General features: G+C 43.8%; 1 protein-coding gene across 2 annotated transcripts in view; it reads left to right on the top strand.

The window, feature by feature from the left end:
* The first annotated feature begins 210 nt into the window (after positions 1-210).
* The window catches only part of CHAT (choline O-acetyltransferase), an 80,800-nt gene continuing 57,992 nt past the window's right edge, over positions 211-23,018 (top strand). For both annotated transcript variants that reach the window (XM_078865208.1, XM_078865209.1), the window contains exon 1: positions 211-440. The gene's annotated coding sequence lies outside the window, so the exon portion shown is untranslated. The remainder of the gene's footprint in view (positions 441-23,018) is intronic.

Below are 23,018 nucleotides of genomic sequence, written 5' to 3'. Positions count from 1 at the left end.
TGGGATCATAGCGCAGTGCGCTAAATCACCAGCGCACGTGCAAATGCGCACACATAATACGCGCATCTCATCCCCAAACGCCCATCCATGTACCTCCATCTCCCCCCAGACGCGACCCCCCGTTCCCTACCCCCCCCCTACCGCCCCGCACACCCAATCATGACGCCCTCCACCCTTCCCCTGCACGCACACGCGTGGCTCAGAGGGAGCGCAACAGACTCGCGGTGTCTTCAGGCACCACAGCCGTCCAAGAGGGAGCTGCGCTTCTCAGCTCGTCGCCACGACCACCACCACCACCAACCAACACCACCACCAACCAACAGCAACAGCCGCCGCTGCTGCTGCGACGTTCTCGCTTCGGTTCAGCCGCAGTTCGCTCAACTCCCCACCCAGCTGGGATTCGAACTCTAGTGGACCAAGGCGAAAAGACGAGAATATTCGTGAGTACCTGTGCAATTCATTGACCACACATCTTGTGATATTTGTGGGATTGCTAGCACATCGATTACTAACACACACCTAATATTGCACACGCATTCCATCAGGTAGAAATGAATGTATTTAGTATGTGTGGTGTTTAATTTCGAGATATGACAAAGGATACATTTGTGTGTTGTATTTATATATACATGCATATGCGTGTATATATGTGCTCACACTTTACACATTTTGTTAGTGGATGACAATGTGCCCATTCTCCATGAAAGTGCTATACGCACATGGAAAGCCAGAAATGCACAAGCTACTATACACGACGTTTATATTAAAAGTATCAGCTCGAATTGTGTCTGTTTTACAATACTGTTAGATCCTCACGAAACCAAAGTATTTAATTGGTCAGGGTGTTGGCTTCAGAACGAGACGTGATAGTGGCATTTGTACCCAGGACAGAGCCCATTGGAACCAGAAGTATATTTTTTCAAGACAGGCATGGACAAATATTAAGTTGGTTCATGCATGTGTGCTTGTCTACACAGTGCATATGAATATCTTCATTCACAGTTAATGCTAAAAAACGAACCATAGACAAATATTGACGTCGGGCAATTTTTCCTTCATAAAGGCCACATACGAGCCGAATGCACTTATTAGTTATTGTGAGAAATCAAGGCAATGCCCGATCTATCCATTGTGTGAACAGTTTTAGTAAAGCAGGAAATTCTTATCAGAGCACCCAAATACGTAGGGGGTTTCCTCCCATTCAGAGTTTGTATCACAATGATGTATTTTTATTGACAAGAATTTCATGCATTACACAGAGGCAAATATTCCTCGTCCAGCCTTGTAAATTGTCGGGGCCAGTGCGGTTAGAGAGCACCCATCGAGGTTGGGCACGGCACAGGAGTGGGTTGTGTGGCCAACACAATGCCCTCCCGCCTTTGTCTCACCAGCGCTGTTGCTCACAATGGACTGAGTGGACATAAAGCAGCCCCAGACCGACTTCAGATATTACCGATAACAAACTAAAACGAAATAAACCGCTCAAAATTGCGTTGTAGCTGTCTTCGCGGATATTTTCCATCACCGATTCAGTTGCAAAATATACACATTTCCCTGGTAGGGCCGTTCTCTCTATGGGCAAGAACACAGTTGACCTGTCACAAAGCTTCACGAACGTTTTCAGCGATGATACACTGCATCACCTGACCGAGATTTAAATTATAATTGAGAGTCGGGCACAGACACGTGTACACAAACGCACGCACGCACGCGTTGTGCGCCGAGACAAAGATCTTATTCTTTAGCACTCCGTTAAGACCAATCGTGTGGCCATGTGGTGGCCGTCTTCACTCCACCACCACGGCACCGGGAAGACCGCACTCGTTTGAGCTTGAGTCAACCGAGGGGAAAGCCCAAGATTGGTTCAGATACCAATTGCTGCTGGGTGTGGTCATGACCGCCTGAGATCCCCTGCTCCGGAGGCAATGTGGAGTGAATCATGCAGAGATTAGTTGAAACGCGTAAACCCACTTTGCATGGCCGTGAGCGTTCCCCCTCTTGCATGGACGGCGGGGCTGTGACCGTGTACTCCCTCCCACAAGCAAACACGATCCACGAGTAGGACCTCTCTGAACAAGAGTCTTCAGACTCACCGAAACTTTCCTGGATACAAAAAAAATGCACGACTCGATTCGCATAATTATTGTCTGGCGGTGTGCCTTATCAGCCAGCGCTTAGATGTTAACAAAGACAACGATCCCCCGTATAGCCTTAACATACTATAGGTGTAAGTGCTGTTAGTGAGCACCTATAAAGGACGGCACGGCACACGAGGGGGTGGGTGGCCAACACCACGCCCGGCCGCCTTTGTCTCCCTAGTGGTACTCATTTGAGGCTGAGCCGACCTAGGAGAGGCCCAGGACCGGTTCAGATGATCGTCACTGTTGTTTGCCGTGTGCGGGAATCGAACCCGTGTCACCAGGTTCGTAGCGCAGCGCGCTAACCGCTACACTACCGCTCCCCACAATGTTAACACATACACAGGTGAACGGACGCAAAGACGCACAGACACACACAGCACTTGCGTGCGTGTACAGATTGGTGAGACACGAAGAGACCGCACACACAAAGGTGCGGGATACCTTCACACACCTAAACGCATTACAGACACAAACGGGATAACAGATCACGATTCGCTATGGGCTCAAGTGAGCTGTAATTGTTCTTGTTTCCTTCAAGATGTTATTGTGAATATGAGTGCATATATATACAGGACTGTATGTTTCAATTTACCTACTAGAGTAGTTGTACTGAAAATGGCTCCTATATTACATTGCATACCTCATGTAACAGAGACGACTGTAACTGATGGTACTTGTACACACGGTGTTCCGCAAGTGCTATAGGCAGATCGCAATTGGCACCGTTATAGTCAAGTCTATGCCTGCAACTAGAACAATCAATCAAACATGTTTTTTTTGTAATTTTGGACGTAAAAAATGACTAACCCACAAGTTTATTGTGTCAGCCTTAGGTTCCTTATTCTTTTAATCTCAATATGTGGATCACTGATATGTCTATTTGGTTTCCAACATCAGCGAACCTTCTAATTCACCTTATGTGGGGTGCGACGCTAAAGCCGACAGATCGCAGACAACGCCCGCTACATGATAGTTTATTTACGCTTACAGAGTTCCTGTGTCTGCACGTGTGTATGTGTGAGCGTTGTGTATGTTATGTAGGAATCGATATCATTACTCCGATGGTTAGAGCGTCGTACACCCTCGCGTTTGCAAGGTTGGGAGTTCAAATCCTGACCGGGGCGATAATATGAGTACCGCTCTGTAGGCGTATCGCTTTGTATGGTTGACCAGTTCATTCCATGGGAATGGGGAATTCCCACCTCAAAACAGATTAGCCGCAAATTCGGAAAGATTATATGTTGATAAATGAGTGAGTAAACAAATCAGGCTCGAAATGTGTGTTGGGCGCATAACATTACCGTACCGTAGTTTTTTTGCAAATAATTATCTTTCTTATTTTGTTTTTAAAGTTATGTTACTACGGTCCCATAACGTTATCTTAACGTGGATTTTGTAAAAAATAAAAATCGTTTTAATAAAAAAAAAATTATCCGCAAGCAGGCCTTAACGTTTTTCCTTTATATCTATAAATATATTTGTAATACGTTTCAAGAAATTTGTGCGTACGTATGAATATGCTTATGTACACTTCCAACTACTCAGGCTAAATATGACTGAGATGACTTCACTGGCTAGCCTTCTGCGCGCATGCACACGCTTGCGCAGTGGTGGCGAAGCTTATTTGAAAAAGTAGCAAGCTCAAGCAATAAGATACTCCTAAAAAAGGAAGCTGCTACACTTTTAAATAATGTGTATACAATTTAAAAATTGTATCCCAAATAAAATGTATTATACACTATATATCACTGAATTGAGTAAAACAAATACACGATAATTACATAGCATGGCGGCTGTAGGGTCCCCGAAAAGTGATGTTATCCGCGGTTCTATTTCTTTCTGTTATTCGTGGTTATCCGCGAGTTTACCCATAATGCACAGTGAAGCAGTGGCTTTCTAATACTCGCGTAAAATTATTCCTTTGTGTGTACACCTGCTACACCTGTGTGTGTACACCTGCTACACCTTTGTGTGTATCCACGTGTGTTGTGGTTCTGTCTTCGTGTCTATCGGTGTGCGTTTCCCCGTGCCAGTGACGATTATCTGAACCGGTCGTGAGGCCCCCCCCTAGGTCGACTCAGCCTTAAATTACTTCCTGATGCGGTGTGTAAATATCTCCACAAAAGATACAAAGGCGGTTGGGCGTGGTGCTGGTCACCCACCCCTTCGTGTACCGTGCCCGCCTTCGTTGGTGCTCGCTAACAGCACTTGCCCCAACAGTATGTTGAGGTTATTCGGAGTATCTTTACCTTTGTATCTGTGTGTGTGTGTGTGTTTCTGTATCATTGACTCTTGCTCACACAGATATGTAATGTAAATAGTAGAGACAAACACGTGTCTTGATGCACTAGAGCGAACACGTTGTTCTTCCGCTACTCCCCTCGGGTGCGATTTAAAAACTCCGATTTTGCAGATAAGGGAAGTTGTGCAGCAAATCCATCCTCATTACCTGCGGGTTCTTCACGGGCTACGGACATCATGATGTCATTATTGCTATTATCTGCGATTTCTTCGCGGATGGGAGAAGTTGCGCGGAAAATTGCATGCTATTCGCAAGTTATCCGTGGTTTATTTTTTAACCCCGTGGATCAGAGAAGAAAAACCGCTGACAACGCCGCAGACATTAGGATCCGTGATGTTGGTTCCCCCATACCACCGCGACAGATAAGAGGAGTTGTCCTGCATATACTACATTTAAAATGTACACACTACATAACGTCACGGCATACCATTTTAAATTAACTATACATGACATAACATGCATACTATTTTTTGTCAAGACGCTCTCCTCCTCTAACCCAGCTTAAATATACGCTGCCAAGCTTGGTGGTGTTCATTCGGACGCTGTCTTTCCGACAGCCCTGTTCTTCACCTGAGGACGGCTGCTTGCGTTGTGGCCGAAACGTCGTGAGAATTTTATTTTATTATGTTTTATTTTGATTATTTTATTATTTCCCTTCTACGTGACTTTACCGAAAGAACCAAGAAGATGAATCCCTGCAGTCACGAAAGCTTTAAATCGAAATTTAAGATGTATTATACACAACAATATCAGTGTACGGAAATCTACATGTACCATGCACAGTCATTAGAGCACCGTTATGATTGTATACAGTTATAAACCAAGTGCTGGCACCCATGCCTGCCTTAACGATTCGCCACAATGTGCATGCGCGAAGAGGTCCTCTGCTCCCATGTGTTCCGACTTGCGTGATGGAACGCGCACCCCGACCCAAGCTACCGCCACGCCAACAAGGGGACACGATTGACTACTTTGGGCGCGTGACGCTAATTCATCTTAACAGAGGAGTTTATTGCATTTCAAATATATTTTCAAGTTTAAATAAATGTGGGGGCATCGATTATTGCTTTTATGATTTTTAATTATCAAAAACAATGCCCGGTTGGAACGTCTGAATGCTGGATTAAATATGTTAACTACATTGCCCACAGATTCAAACTATACGTACAGCATTGCAGCTACGTCACGTAAGAGATCAGTGGCATTGACCAAACCTGTCCCAGTGCAGAAATCTCCTGAAAAATAATCTTGACAATCAGTACGTCTTCCTGGGGAAATATTTGGCATTATTATTATTTAAGTGTGACCACAGATCAAATGTGATTTTGATGGACGAGAGAATGACGTCCGCCGATACATAACTCATATCAAGTACTGGATTAACATTCGTATCATTATTATGATTCATTGTCTGGATAAACTGAATCGCTGTTGGGCTGATAAATATGATATTCACGAATCCATCACCAAGATCACCATCCTGCCTTTGGGATCAATAAACCGCACGGGAGCTGGTACGGCTGGTTGGTTTCCTGGGCCCTGTCACAGAAATGTGGATTCGTCACCGCCGACTCGGGAACCTGTAACCGAGATGGGTACACGGTCTATTTAGTGTAAAAATGGTCAAATGCGAAAACACAAGAACTAATGAACTACAATCGTGCTTCAATCATGTGCGTGCGTCTCGCTGAAGCGTGACATTGGCAGTGTGTCTGGCGAAATTACAAAGAAATTACAAATGGCACTGGCAAATGACATGTTATGGCATAGCTAATCATATAATAGTCTCGATTCAGCATTCGTGTTAGGGCGCCTGGCTAATGTAATACGCAGCAAACGGCCTAACACAACAGGGCATGCAATATATCACGCGTGCGGATGTTGGTTAGGTGTTGGCTACGAACACAGGAACACGCGTTTGATTCCTGTCGTTGCAGCACTCAAGTGCCGAATGTTATCTAACCTAGGTCTACTCAGCCGAAACACGAGTATGTAGTGTGGTGTCGGGGAAGGGAACACAAAGGGCAGTCGGGAAAGCTGCTCGTCATACCACCAAATTACGTGACGCGACTGCCTTCGTAACTGTTGGGGCTATTGTTGCCAGTGAGCAACTAAATTGCTCACTGGCAGCAATATTCGCAATAGCCCCAACAGAACAGTGCATCATTATGAGGCATATGTGTGTATTGACAGTGGTTGTCCTGTAGAAAAAATAACACTGCCAGAGTAATGTGGAACTTCCGCCACTGGCTCAACAGGGACGCCACGTTATCAAGATGTTAACTACCTCGCCTGGTATGAAGGAGGTGGTGGGTTCGATCCCGACCCTGTCCGCCCCCCCACCCCCCAACACACATTTAGAATCATGAGTTTAGAGTATTTGGTTGCTATAGCTTTCCACATGATAAACCACTTTGTTTAGGTGTCATTTGTGGCCAGGTCGTTTATGAAAAAGAGCTTCATAGCTCAGTGGGCCTTACTTGGTAAAAAAAAAAAAGTTTCGTTTAGTTAGCAGTTTTCACACTTTAGGGTTTTGACTCATTGCTCTAAAAAGTAACAAAACAGACACATGACCTGCTACAATGACTTGCCATTACCATTATAGCATTTTCATCATCGTCATCATCTGTCCACTGCTCGATGAAAGGCTCACCAAGCCACCACCATCTCTCATGCTCCTGCGATGTAATAATCCACTTTGCACCTGTACACGAGTAAGACTCATGGCTCCATCTCCCCGGCGACCGTCCTCTCTGATGCGAGCAATCACTTGGCTCCCATTTCGTCGTTATTCTTGCACACCGACAAAGACGACTGGACCGACAAAGCGCACCGTTTTAAGGTAGTACTTTAATATGACTATGCCTAGACCGTTACAATCTGCATCAGCCTACATAATATATAAATATAAATAACGTAGAGTGTCTCACACTTCAGGCACACATTGTCATCTTGCCGTTATCGATTTGCGCATGCATCGATGTCACGTGTTTAACCAGGTGAACGCCCATTTTTGATTCATCACCATTGTTTGCAATGGAGACCTGGGAGAACAAGCGGTAACGTTTTGTAAATTCACAATTTAAGTTATCGGCCACACTGCGGTTGTCCTGTGGACAAAGTGGCCCCCCACCACGAGTTGCGGAATTTCAATCCCCTTTTCCTCGGAGGTTAAAGTTTAACTTAATTTTCCTCGACGTAAACCGGCTTTTGAATCGCCCTATTAAGAGGCAGCGCGCACCGCTCTTCTTTTTGAATAAACATCGGGGCGGATATTATTGCTGCCGGAGACACATTTCTCCCAGCTGGAGGCTTGAAATCTCATCGGGGCCAGGTGTTTCACGCCGCCTACACCGCGGTCAGTAAAGGTGTGGCTATCCTAATGGATGAATAAAACATATTAAAGGTACTCCCCAGACATTGGCACCAGACTCCCAGAAGAGGTATGTAGGAAAGCTTTATGGCAAATAAATTACCCTACTTAATGTGTACAACCCCCCCCACCCCTCGATTAACTCAAAAGCACTTTTCCACAATTGCGGCTCCGATCGGGAAAATAACAGGGGACATCATTGTGGGAGGCGACTCGCATCTCGTCAAGATCCCACGCTAGACAACTCGCATACGACCATGTCAGATCAAAACGCTGCCCAAACACTCTTGCTGGCTGAAATTATCTCCCAACACCAGCTGACAGACCTCTGCAGGACCCTATACCCCGCTGCAAAAGACTTCACGCACATTTAGAAAATTTCGAAGTGCACAAAGGCACTCACCAGAATCGACGACTTTCTAATTTCCAGACCTTAATTCTCACAACCTCACCAAGGCGACATTCTAGACATGCAGCTTGTTGACCAACGCAACTTGTCCTGGACCCCCCACAAGGTAATGAATAACTTCTGGTCCCTAGACTGGCTGCTCCTAGACGAGGACCAACTAATGAATCATTGAGCTTAAAAACTAAACTATGGCATTCATTAGAATTAACTCCTCATCGACACCCCTCCTCTCCCCCCTCCAGCTAATGTGGGACGCCCTTAAAGCGTGCATTAGGGGGTTCACTGTAGGAGAAGGGGGCCCGGAGATTTGACGAAAATCCAGGAAATGCAGCAACAACTGGGAGGAGACCCCGACCAAGCTGCAGGAAAGGTTCAAGTCTTCACACTCCTCAGAGACCCTCAAATAAATAGGCGGGATACAATTAGAACTTAATGAACTGATAAACAAACGAAGCAAGCCGACTGTACAGGAGAGCCAGGCTACCCTTCCACGACCCCCTCCCCGAGCCACTGCCAGAATATTAGCAAGAATGGTCAAAGCCAGGAGGGCGCTGTTCTTATATTGCATCCATTTGCAAAGAAAAGGACTTCCGCCATTAACCAGAACCAGAGGCATCTTTTTTTTTAGACAAAATATCTCTCCCTAAATTAAGCCCAGAGCTAAGTGGGGAACCGTGTTGGCCCATCACACCAAAGGAATCCCAGGAGGCCAGGGGCATGTCCCCAACGGGGAAGGCAGCCAGCCCTGATGAACTAACAATCGAGCTCTAAATTAAGATGGGAGATCCCATCTCGCTGAAGTTAAAAATCACCCTGGAGGGAGTGCTATAGTCCACACATTACACCAGAATATCGATCCTTCATACGCCAAGTTCCCCGGAAGATGCCTTGGGTAGTTATAGGCCAATCTCCCTCTTAAACTTGGATTAGAAAATTCTGGCTAAAATCCTGGCGGGAAGACTAGAGCAGACTCTTTTGACGATCATAGGTAAAACCCAGACGGGGCTAGTAAAAAATAAAGACTCCACTAAAAATGTTAATGTTCAAAGAAGGTCGACGCTATGGGGCAACTTGTGACTAAAAGTCATAAGGTGGAATAGTTGGAGACAGTCTGGCCTGGTAAGGGTTGATGATCTTTTATTTGCAGATAGGAGGTTGCTGCCCTTTCATGGGATGCGACCCGCTTATATTCTTCCTCGCAATTTTTTTGATATTTCCAGATCATAGATGCCATAACGAAATCCCCTGACAAAAATGTTGACATGTTGATCCACCTAATTAGTTGGAGACACCAATGGTTAATTAGAGGCTGTCCAAGGCCTAAGACCAGCGACCAATAAACTGTGAGACACGTTTATGCCCCATGAGATAATACCGCAGACTTGGCCACAGAACTGGCGAGCCTCAAGAGCCGGCCCCAGAGCTCTCCCACTTTGACTCATCCAGTTTAAAGTCATACACGGAGTATACTTAACGAATGAGAAACGAGAAAAATTTATGGAGGCCTCACCAGACTGGCCAAGATGGCCTCCGGGTAGGGTCAAAAAACATATCCTCACGCCTTCTGGCCTTGCCCAGATCTAGCAAAACTTTACCACAAATAATTGAAAACGTTTGTTTTCAATTATTTGTGAAGGCACAAACCTCTCCCCATCGGTAGTCGTGACCCTGTGGGATTTGAGACCTGGTACGGAAACGAGACATCAACATGCTCTGGCACCAGACCTTCAATATTATAGCCAAAAATATTATTTTGGTGAGCTGGATCATGAGCCCTCCTCATGGAAACTAGTATAGTACACTCCTAGCACATGCAGGCATGGAGCATTTAAGTCATAAGCTCAAGAAAGAGTTTGAGGCGAGATGGTCCTCTGTCGTCAGACCCTGAAGTGAGTTGGCCGGATAGGAGGGCCGGCAGACAGGGACTGAAAAAGAGAGGGGTGGAACTCCTCTCTGATGAAGCGGGAGCGGACCACGGAATGGTGGAGGGATAGTATAAAGGCTCATTCGATGCATCCCCCCCCCCGACCCATTTAAATGTTTATCCTCTCCCTGACGTGATGTCTTCATTTGGCTGGGGCAGCAGGGCTCCTCTCACCACCTTTGTCCTCTGTGAATTGTAACACCCGGTTGAGTGAGCTGTGTTTTGCGCTGTGCCAAAGCCGAGCTCGCGTTTTGTTACGAAAAAGAGTGGAATTTCCACCACTCTACCACTCATAATGGCAGAGCAACACTCTCACTTGACCTTTCCCTATAAAGTTGTCCAATACCGATTAGCAAAGTTGGCTACATACGATGCGAAAGAGGTTCTACATACATACATACATGCACACGTAGACAATGGTTTTGCCCTTGTGCATATCAGCGTCTTGACAATGTCCACTCCACATCAGACAGCACGCTTAAATCTACACAGAAATAACCAGGCATCTATAGCTGGGCTCGGACCATGCAAAGTGGCCAGCCACCCATTCAATGCCAACTGAGAATTGGTTGATAATCACCTGTTCACGGTAGTCACCCGATCGAGACACTGGCCCTCGACAAAGTGATGTGGCCTTTCTACCACTGGCTCATGTCTTTCGATAAATACGAGAACCGCCCCAATGCTCATTTGAATAGGAAGACATTCTCCCGTGTTATTATTATTCCTGGCCTCCCTTCATCATAAGACACAATGGTACATACACACACAACCATTGTTCAGGGCAGCATTTGCTTCAAATGTAAGTTATTGGTCATAGATAGCCACGGGCGCTATGCACTTTTAAATCTAAATTGAAAACTCGTTTCTTTGAAACCGCATTTTGTATTTAGTTTGTTGTCCTTCCCCCGCACCTCCGATTAGCGCGGTTGGCTACATACTGTGCAAAGAAGTTAAACATACATACATAACCATCAGCTGTGATCAATCCACTCCTGGATGGAAGCCTCCCCAGGCCGTTGTCATCATCTCTCGTGGTCTTGCAATAGAACAAACCGTCTGGCATTTGTGCACATGAGCTGATTTCATCGCTCCATCGGCCCTGTACAGAGCGTTCATTGCTCAACTCCCAAGGGCAAAACGATAGCTGCACTATTTAGTGGTTTTCACAACTCGCAAACTCGATTGTTTCGTTTTGCTTTATTAAAAAAGCTGAACGTGCTCCATGCTCCAAGGGAACCCCTGGAGCGACGCTCATCTCCATTGGCAGCCAGTTGGGGAAAAAAATCCACATTTCCATGGCAGGAGTCAGTGAGTACCACCTCTCACAAGTTTAGACGACTTTAATCGACTCGAGAGGAATGATGGACTGGCGACTCCAGACCTGGGACATTAACTCACGACTTTTCCCACCGTGAGTCGTGCGATCTAACCAGAGCGCCACCCAGCTGGATCATTCGTACAACCAAAACTGTTCAAACGCTACTAAATTCAAGTTTCTTTTTTTTAAAACGAGGTGAGAATTCTAGAGATATCGAGGATGAGTCGAAATTTTCAAGAGTGACCTGGGTCACCAAAACTAGATGCTCGTTCTATTTTTGCACAAACCAAAAAAAAAACATTTTTTTATTTACCAGGTAAGGCCACTGAGCTACATTGCTCTTTTTCAGAAGCGACCTGGCCACAAGTGATATCCCAACTGAGTGACTTATGACCATGTGGAATTTTAGAGCAGACAAATACTCGAAATGCACGTTGATTCTAAATGTGGATGGAAAAACCGGAGGACCCGGAGAAAAATCCACACGACTACGGGGAGAGAGACATGCAAACTTCAAATATACAGCAGGCATCAGGGTCGTGATCGAACCCACGGACCTCCCGTATACCATACAAGGTAGTTAACATCTCACCACCGTGGCGCCCAAGCAATGATGCATACCAGGAATGCCAATCAGAAATGGGTCATCGCTTGTGTCCAGCCATGTGAATAATTTAAGCACGGATAATTTGGTCTAACATTATTTGAAAAAGTCAAATTATGATGGAAAATGGGAGCCACGGTGCCTGGAGGGTTTTGTTATTGTTGGATTAAGCTGTCTAGCCAAAGTGTGTGTCGTGAGCGTAGACTATTTGGCTGCTATAAATTTCCACGTGATAAGCCACGTCGCTGAACTTTCATTTGTGGCCATGTCGCTTCTGAAGAAGAGCTATATAGCTCATTGGGTCTTAGTTGGTGAAATAAAAATTGTTCATAGTTTAGTTTTTTAGTACAAATTAATCGACAGCATTAGATTACATGTCGTTCAAATATTTAGTATAGTGATTTCTTTATAAATAGTATTTTCCTAAATTTGTTGTTTTATATGTTTTATTTTAATTAGTTACTGTTCCTGCCCAATTTGAATTGCTGTAAATAAACCTGCTTTGCGCCCATTATTACACTGGAATCTGAGCAAGTATGGCTGTGACAGAGCACTCAACAATCGCAGAGCTGAGAATTAAAATCGTAAAAGTGTAAACAGTTTGTGGGAAATCAACATTGACTGTACTATAGTGAGTATGACCAAGTAATAGGAATGTGGCATTTTGAACACTGGCTGAGAGCTACCATCTACGTGACTTTACCGAAAGACCCAAAGAATATGCTCTGATAATGCATGCATTGTCTTTGAAACTGATTGGCCTACACCAGAGACATCTGTTAAAAGATAGCTTTAAAGAGCATCGGATTCCTCCAGTAAAAACAAGTATTCTGATATTCTGATTAAGGCCTTGTCTCACCAGTGTTGAACCAGAAAACGCCAAAAGGCAACACGGTACAAAGGTAATGGAAATATAAAAGCATTAATAGCTTGGGTTGAACAGAAATATAACATTTTGATTTAAAGCTTTCGTGACTGCAGGGATTCATATTCTTGGTTCTTTCGGTAAAGGCACGTAGAAGGGAAATAATGAAATAATAAAACATATTAAGCAAAAAAATATCATGACGTTTCGACTGCAACACAAGCAATCGTCATCAGGTGTGAAATCCACAGCAAGAAAATTTGAAAAAAGTGGCGGTTTTTTTCATAACGTCAGCACCACGGACAGCGATTTGGCAGTTGGTCAGATGGACGAGTCCATCTATGTTCGGAAAAAAGGAGGGGAGAGAAGAGAATGGAATGCGGTCTGAAATAATTTTATTGTTTTGTATTTTTATTATTTTATTATTTCCCTTCTACGTGACTTTACCGAAAGAACCAATAATATAATAGTAATATAACAGTTATATAGTATATAACAGTTACAGTTTTATGTCAGTTATATATTTAAATAGTATGTAACAGGATGTATACTGAACAAGGCAGCTTGAGTTCACTTGAAAAGTATTTGGTAATGTCACACACACACACACCTCTGTCAATATTAATAAATGGTCATGCACTTGTGCCATACAACCACATTGAGTGCACGTTTGTAAATGCAATCGTTGTGCCAGTCGCACCGTGCTCGTGCGGGCACGCGCATGTGGCCAAAGCTCAATGCTACGCCGCACGCGTCTCACATTGCCTGCACGACATTTAGGGTGACGTGAATCGATTGCCCCATGTTGCTTCTAATCATGAGACTCCCGGCCCCACGGCTTTCGTGCGTCGCTGCTCCGTGACCCACGAGTGAGTGGCGGCGATCACTTCCCAGTCGCAAGCGAAAACACGCGCGGAAGGCGTGGATGTGGAACGATGTGTCCTTTAATTAATGCCTCTCCTGTGAAGTGGACAGCTGGCTGAGGGGAACAAATGCTACGTCGATGTCAGAGCACTGAGCCCAGGACCACTGACATGGGTTTAAATCCTGGGCAATCACCCATGATTCATCCAAGTTCTCGATTGTTTTGCGCCTATGAACTCATCGTGGTCGCCAATGTGCACTTTAAAAAAATGCCCCACGTAATTTAAGGTTTCGTTTTTAACTTAATGTGGCTTTTAACACAGAATGAAAACTAGAAAAAAAGTAAAGCAGTTTACCGTTTCGCAATTACTCGTTGAATGGCATATGCAGGTTTATCACTCAGTGGGGATAATGAGACCGCAGAAAATTGTTGTGATGTCATCTTCAGGTAGTTGTTCTCTGACACGAGGTGATACACTAATCCCTAACACAGTTGAGAACGGGAATTTAATAGTCTCATGTTAAGATTCCGAGAGCACAGAGAAGTATTCTACTAAACAGGTAAGCCTATGACAACCAATGCCAGCCTGAACCTCACAGCCACACTCCCACAACATTATTTCGTTTAGAAAGAGGAACACTCATTTTTGACTAATGATAGAAGGCTGATAGGGGACCTTTATTGGCAACCGGTGGTGAAATGTCCCCCCACTCCACGAGAGAGGAAGCTCTAGAGAATATATGTTTGCCTTCTATGCTGGTCAGATGTCTTACCCCACCACACACGACGTAGCAATCAACTGTGGTGCAGTCCACTTGTAGCTGCTGGGTGGACAGAGGTGGGACGGATTTAGAAAAACGTTCACGTTGTTTCAACTTCCATCCTGGGATTTTTAACCGGTGACATCAAGATTGCAAGTCCAAAGTGCTTAACATTATAGCACGATAAATGTTCAATATTGCACAATACGCAAATGGACGTTATTTGATCCCAAAAAAATCCCTGCAAAACAAATCGTCTCGGGCAGATCATGTTTTGACGAATCAGAATGAAATTACAATTCATGTGCAGGGCAACTAAACAGATATAGGGTGGCGATTGTAGCTCGCATGTAAACAGACGACGAGCGGTGAGCAGTGCGGTTAGTTTCATGACAATTACTTTGAGGGTGTTGTGGTTTTAAATGAAACAGTGTAAATCGCCCTCTGACGGCTCAATGAGGCGAAAGGAGAGATGCTATTTCTCGCGCGTAGACAATGCGTTGCCTCTCGCTCCTTGTGCTCCCGTTAGCGCTGCAAAGTGCTCCGTGCGTTCACAATTGCCTCTGTTGTACAGCTGGAAGCCTCAACTGAAGTGGTGCCCGGATGAGCTTTACAAAAAACACAGCTCACGCCGGTCGTTACGATTGTGAGGCTCTGCGCCCTCAGCACAGGCGACAGCAAAGGGAGTACCTACTTGCTTAATTGAGGATGTATGTACGTTGAACTTCTTTCGCACCGTACATAGCCAACCGCGCCAATCGGAGGTGCGAGGAGGAGGTTAAGGTACATTGCATAAGCAGAGTGGGTTGTTGGTTGACTACATAAAACAATTTCAACAGGTAAATGTCAACTGTAGCGTTAACGGGTGGGTCTTTGAAGTGTGGGATTAGAAGCAACAGCCGGAGAGCTGGACTTGGACAAATCAGGAAAAGAAAGAAACCTCTAGCCTTTGAGGATGCCAGCAATGTCATGGTGGGTGAGGATTCGTATGTTGGAGGTGCATAATAGAACATGAAGAGGATGCTGTGGAGACGCAGCTGGGAGATGGTTGTAATTGGTAGAACAGGTTACCGATACAGGCTATCGAGACCACCCAGGAGTCAGCAACCAACGTGAAGACCCAAATCCAGACGATACGATGCTATGTGGGCAGACTTTGACAGGCAGGTGTCGATGATGTAATAGCTGTGAGCCGTGCCAAAACAATGGAAGCGACGTAGAGTTGCGATATTCTACGTAACCTTGGACACTGGCGATGTTTATTTAATGGAAATATGCCGCAGAGAAGCATTTAATTAAATGTACAGGAAAGGAGACAGGTTGGCTGGACCGTGTGGCTTGCGGAACATGAGGCATCACATACACTGACCAATAGTTTTCCTCCAGTTCCTGCAATTACCCTTGCAGCTGTGTATCCTGTTCCATCTACCACCTGCAGAGTTCTGATTGCCACAAACTGATTACTGACTTGTGGTGTGCGGCTAAGGATAGGGGAAGAGCTTGTAACAGTTGGTAACGATAACTCACATGTGTGATTACAGAATATTATACAAGACAGCAAAGTTGCAGTCGCCGAAAGTCAGTATGCTGCATCACGCAGACGAAATTTACAAAAATGTGAAGTGTCAGGTTTGTTTGGGTTGTTATTGAATGTTACTGGGGAGGCGTTTTGACACTTGGCCTCCAGTGGCATGACAATATCTGGACGAGTATTTTGTTTCACCTCCCACGTCACCAGTCCACACTGGTCAGCTTGGTAGGAAAAGCCAAACATCTCCCGTGACCGAAAGTGAATTCACAAAGGGCTGTAAAATGATCAAAGAAAATGATGCTATCAGGATGGAGTGGTGGCACATCCGTTAGTGCAGGGGACCCCAACAGGCCGCGGACCGGTACCGGTCCGCGGCCTGTTAGGAACCGGGCCGCACAGCAGCAGGAGGTGAGGGCGGTGAGTCCGTGCGTGGCCCGCCCCCATTATTTTATTATTCACCACTTCCGTCCGCGCTTCTTTCCCGCACCGCGCACTTGTCTCAGTCACAGTGTTGGTGAGCCCACAAGCTCTAGCCCCTAGTAGCCACAATGAGTAACAAACAAACGTCGCTGGAGAGCTTCTTTGAAAAGGGGGAAAGACCCAATGATGACCCCCCCCCCACCTCGGTCCGTGAAAAAATTATCTTCCACGAAACCGGTCCCTGGTGCCAAAGAGGTTGGGGACCGCTGCCCGGTTAGTGCAAAATCGAATGTCAATGGCCAGTGATATCTGAACTGGTCCTGTTACCCACCCACCACCAATCCACACTTGCCAGTGGAGGGGAGGCCTTCCTCCAGCAGTGGATTAACAAAGAGAGCTGTGAGATTAATAAATATAACGTGTATATTTTAGCATTCGCGTGCAAGTCTATTGAGATTAACATTGTCAATTTCAGAATTACATAACAATGCATTCCAAAACAACAACGTGATGCTCTGCTCAAATGTGCATGGGAAGATGCGTATCGCTACTGGAAGCCCTGAACCAATTCTACATTGCTATGGCCGAGGTCATTTTATATAAAGTAGGACCACTATCAAACTTAGTGCCGTAATTATTGCACGATTCAACCGCCCAGCATCTGTTTAATTTAACCATGTGAGAGCCCATTAGTATTCATTATCTATTGCGAAGGAGACCTGGGTGGGTGTAGTTACACAGGAAGACGTGCTCTCGTGTTTCACTGCTGGGTAGCGCGTGAGTCTCAATGCCTGTGTTATTCAGAATCTGAATTTTTTTTATAGATATCCGATGAGCTGTGAAGCTCTTTTTCAGAACGTTACACCAAACAATACAAAAACGCGATAGGAGTGCGAAGTATAGGAAAGGTAAGCAAATCGCTTTTAAAAATAGTTAAACAAATATATAATTATAAAACGAAACTATATATTTTTTATCTTACCAGATACAGCCCAATGAACTATTAGCTTCTTCTTGGTTCTTTCGGTAAAGTCACGTAGAATGGAAATAAAAAAATAATACAAATAAAACATAATAAAATACAATTCTCACGACGTTTCGGCCACAACGACGTTTTCGCCACAACGCAAGCAGCTTGCGCAAGCTGCTTGTGTTGTGGCCGAAACGTCGTGATAATTGTATTTTAGTATGTTTTATTTTTATTATTTTATTATTTCCCTTCTACGTGACTTTACCAAAAGAACCAAGAAGATGAATCCATGCAGTCACGAAAGCTTTAAATCTAAATTTGAGCTATTCGCTTCTTTTTCAGAAGCGACCTAACCACAATTGAGAGTTCAACGAAGTGGCATACCATGTGGAAATGTATATCGGCATAATTACCTACATAATCTGAACGCATGTTTATATTAAAGGCCCTCGACTCACAATCGGAAAAAATGCGAGTTGTACTCCCTGCCAGGGCTCGCATCAGCCCAAGGTCCCCGTCACTGGAATGTGGAATTTGCACCTTTCGTTCTGGCCAACAACGGAGCAGCGCCCCATCGCTCGTTTGAGAATGGATACAATTTTCTTTTTTTAAACATTACTAGAAATGTTATTCTGGAACATAATGATATTTGAAAATTTTGCTCGGTGTTGAGCACATAGACCAGGCGACTCAGCTACCTTTGGAATATTCATATCAATAGACTCGATCGCATTTTTGCAACACAATCACAAAATAATAAGTGCCTTGTAAACACAAATCCATATAAGGACAATATTTTACTTTCACAACCTTTAAGATCTCGCTGCTACGCGTTAACTTTCCCAAATGAATGCCAAACTCAATGTGCATATATTGCTTTGGAGAGAAAACTCTAAACAAACATCCTCTCTTGTTTAGTCCTTTCATTAATACAAGAGCTACTCCATGGCGTAGAACGAAATAGCTGAATTACATCTGGGAAGTTGCATTTTTACATTCTTAAGGAGAAGGTATTAGATTATTTTTGGCTCTATTCAAATTGGCCTGTATTTAAATCCATCTGCGTTGGTACTTTAATCGGAGCAGTTGATTCGGTTCGAATCCCGCGTGGGGAGTTTACTCGCTTAGTATTCCTTCGGCGGTTGATACGATGAGTACGCACTCTCTGGGACATCAATGGCCCGTGTCTTATTTTAGAGATACTCGCCGTTGCAATTGTTAATGTGGAATTTCCACCTCTTGGATAAGTGGCTGCAGCAGATGGCCCCTGCTCGGAAGGGCCCTGCGAGTCAGGGACCCTATCCCGACTCTCACGTGGGGCGCCACAGTCACTAGGCAGGGGACCCAGAAAAATATGTAACCCCATGACCTCATAAACACAGTCTCACCTCTCCAAGCTGGACTTAATTAAGCGGGAATTCTGGGCAAGCCAGAAAGGCTACCAAAATATATACGTAAGTATTTAACAATCCTAAAACACACTGTTCACTTGCTAATTGTCACTTCGCGTATAAAGTGATGGCTTTTGTACGTGTACGAGCAATTCTAAAGACAACACGTGTACACGTATATGTTGTATAGAATATGGTGAACCAATGCACCTGGATGCCACGTTCATCCACGAATTTTTTTTTTTAATACATTCTTCAAGCCCCATTGTTTTTGGCGTCAGAATCAACCTAGATATCATGGTAATGAGAAGTGATTTGAATTACAGTGGATAGTAGTAGCTTTTGAACCATAATTACATTGTAAATATTAATTTGTTAATAATTAGTTACGTATTATTAGGTCTTAATTCAATTCCAGGTGTGAGATGTAAATGTGGTTACTGGTTAATAATTTACAATATGCATAGCCCATCATCGGCAATCCTCTGCTCCCCAATTGGTCTGGCTTTCGAGGGATATTACCACATCTTAGTCTCATCCTGCCAGCCGCATACACGTGGGATTCCCTGCACTTGCTCAGAGCTGCCAGTAGAGATGAGCATCGCTCCACGCCCGTTTGGGCAGAGACAATTAGAGTTTAACTTACGATTTATCACAATGCTGCGTAGCGTCTGTAAAAAAAAGCGAATTTCCTTGTAGCATAGGTCCGTCTATTTATATTTAAATGTCATACAGGTGTCACTGGCAGGGTCCTGGCGTCACGGCCGGGGGCCATCTAGCAGAGTAATGGGGGCCCAGCGTGAAGCCGCTCTACAAAGAGGGGTAAATTGTTTAGCCCGATGAAATGATATAAATATTACTGCATTGATTTTAGATGAACGTTTTTTGAGAAAAGAAAAACATTTCTAAACTTGCTTCATTATCACCATCAGCTGTGGTAAATCCACTGCTGGATGAAGGCTTCCTCAAGCCGTCACAATGGATGTTGTATGGTTCCGTGATTGTACAAGCCACCCAGCACTCGCACATGCGCTTACGTCATCGTTCCATCTCCTGAGTGGATGTCCTTTCAGACGCGTTCCATTCCTTGGTTTCCATTCCGTCACTATCGTTCCCCCGCACCTCCGATGAGCACGGTTGGCTACGTACGGTGCGAAAGAAGTTCAACGTACATTTCAACATACGTACATAATATATGATTGAGGTTGCAACAGCAACTGTGCAATGTGCAACACCATCACATTTGAACGCCTGTGCCTCGGCTATCTGTCGCAACGCTTGCTTCGCTAAGCATTGCAAACACGCAACATTTTTGGAGTGTAGGTGGAAAGCAGCATTAATCCCGCAGATCCTGAGTGGGGGGTGGGCTGTCACTGATGCTGGCAGAGATGCAAGATATCATGTAACAGGCCCACTGCGTAACTGTCGTCATCATCGTCATCATCATCATCAGCATCGTCAATGCATCACCATACACATGTACGTGAAGAATTGCTCAAAATCAATTGTGTAGCTTAGAACTGTGCTAAGCCATTGAGATCCTGGGTTGGAAATCTAGGATGTTACCCAAGGTTAAGTCAGCTTTTCGTATGTTGTAATACGTTTGATTGTCTCAGCCTCGCCCCAAATAACTTTTTGAAGTCAAAGCGGTTCCTAAATAAGCATACATAGTGCTCATCTCCGATAGACAGCTTTGAGTCTATATTTTAAGCTTTCGTGACTGCAAGGATTCATACCCTTACGTTTTTTCGGTAAAGTCACGTAGGTAAAAAATAAAATAAAAAATTACTAAAAGTAATAATAGAAATAAAATAAAATGATTAATTATTTTATTAGTAACTTTTTATTTTATTTTTTACCTACGTGACTTTACCGAAAAAACCTAAGAGTATAGACAGCCTTGAGTCAGTGGTGAAAATTCGAGATGCAAGCTTGAACCCGATACAGGGGACAACTCAGATCTTAACAAAGTTACGGTCAAAACGAATGATGATTGTTCAATCTGGTTACCAGTCCTACAGTAGGATCATCATAAATGATTTACTATTAATCCTACGCCTCCCATGCGGTACATATCAAGGCGCGATGGCAATACATATTCTCATCATTGTCTCGTATCGGTCAATATAGATTATCGCCGCCCAATGCTTGTTTGGATATGGGGGGGGGAATTGTGAAATAGATATGTCGGTACAACTATTTTTTTAAAGTAATTCTCATTCATCATGGGACCTCCTTTGCCAGTACCAAAATATGAGACTAGGTTTTCCCCTTTTTTTGGCAACTAAACAGGTGTTGAGATTTTGATTTAAAGCTTTCGTGACTGCAGGGATTCATATTCTTGGTTCTTTCGGTAAAGTCACGTAAAAGGTAAATAATAAAATAATAATAAAAATACAACAATTACATTCTCACGACGTTACGAAACGTCGTGAGAATTTAATTGTTTATTTGTATTACCGAAAGAACCAAGAATATAGGTGTTGAGATGTTAAAACACCAAACTGAAAAAGGGGGAAACCTATTATCATATTTTGGTACTGGCAAAAGAGGTCCCATGATGTAGTTGCTCACCCCGAGCCCTCATTACTCTGATAGTGGCATTGTCTTTGTGCTGTTCGCCTTTTGGCGTCCTCTGGTCTAACACCATTTGGGACTAGGCTCAAAAGAAAGCTCTCTCTGGTGTAGACCAATCAGTTTCAAAGACAATGCATATATTATCAGAGTACGTTTTTTGTTTGCATTCTGACCACATGTATTGTAGTTAATGCAGACATGATTCCTTGTAAAAGGTTTCAGTTTGATGTTTTAACATCTCAACACCTGTTTTGTTGCCAGAAAAAAAGTGAAAACCTTTCTCAGTCATTCCTATTGTTGTCTTATTTTAACGTTGTATTTCAGTGTTCCACAGCCAGGAATTGATGTTGAGATTTAATTGCATGGGTCCAAAGGGGATTATAAATGACAGTGTGCACTCAATTGGAGAGACCGTTGGTTGTAGGTGCAGTTTACAATGAGCTCTTATGGACTTGAGACTTTGTGAAATTTGCAGAAAGTGGTAACGACACAGAATTAATCTGAGAGAACACTTGGCCAGTTATCTGGGCTCATTGGTTTTGACCCAAGCTTCATGGAGCAACATTAAGTTATCTATTTGACAGTATGATAATCACCCTCCATGATGTTTGTTGGTATATATCTGTCATTTTTGAAGTTGCGTAAAATGTAAATCTGATTTTAAAAATAATTTAAGATTTGCATCTAAGGACGTCAAATCTACAATAAGTGAATGTTATTTTTTTCTTTCTGGCCTCTGATGTAAATGTCTAGTGTACGTATATGATTTGCGACAATGTGCCAAAGGTTGTGACAATAGAACCAGTATTCGAGAACTGGACTTCTTACTTTAAATTGAGACTCGCTTTAGACTTTGGATAAGTGTTTACCAATTATACCTTTTCCAATTGCTCCCAAATGTGTTGAATTTCAGTGGCGCAAATGTGCTTACACTGCGATAACCGCTGGATATTTGCCGTGCTTCGCCAACGTGTTGTCTATTGTTCTTCCTCGGCACCTTACTCATTATGGTTTCCATTTACTTTTGGTTCTGGCATCTCGAATTTAAAATACAGAATATGAATCTTTATATAGACTGCAGTAGGAATCCGATGAGCTATGAAGCTCTTTTCACAATATCCATCATGGGTGGGTCAGCAAGACTGAATTTATTATCGTGTTTGCATCTGCCACCAACAGAGATGAGCAGCATCTCATTATTCGGGGAGATACTTTCACTCGTGAATGATGTAGTATATGTTACAGACGATAGATGTTTATGATCATTCATCTGCACCACGCATCAGGATTATCCTCTCGCGCTTGTGGTGAAAAAGTAAAATAGAATGAAGACTCAAAAGTAATTCTGCGGACTCAATGGCAGGTAAGTTCCCTTATATCATGTTCACCTGTTGTTTGTATAACGTTGTCAGAAATTACAAGTTTTTCGATGAATACCTTCATATAATACGATAATAGCTGCTTTTAGGAAGCATTATTTTGTATCGACACGTCAATAAAATAGCACATAACGTTGATAGGAAAGTTAGTTTTCTTCCAGCCGACTTAACATTCGAATTAAACA

Source organism: Lampetra fluviatilis, chromosome 20, assembly GCF_964198595.1.
Source record: "Lampetra fluviatilis chromosome 20, kcLamFluv1.1, whole genome shotgun sequence".
Classification (NCBI taxonomy): domain Eukaryota; kingdom Metazoa; phylum Chordata; class Hyperoartia; order Petromyzontiformes; family Petromyzontidae; genus Lampetra; species Lampetra fluviatilis.
This window is presented reverse-complemented; position numbering and strand designations above follow the sequence as displayed.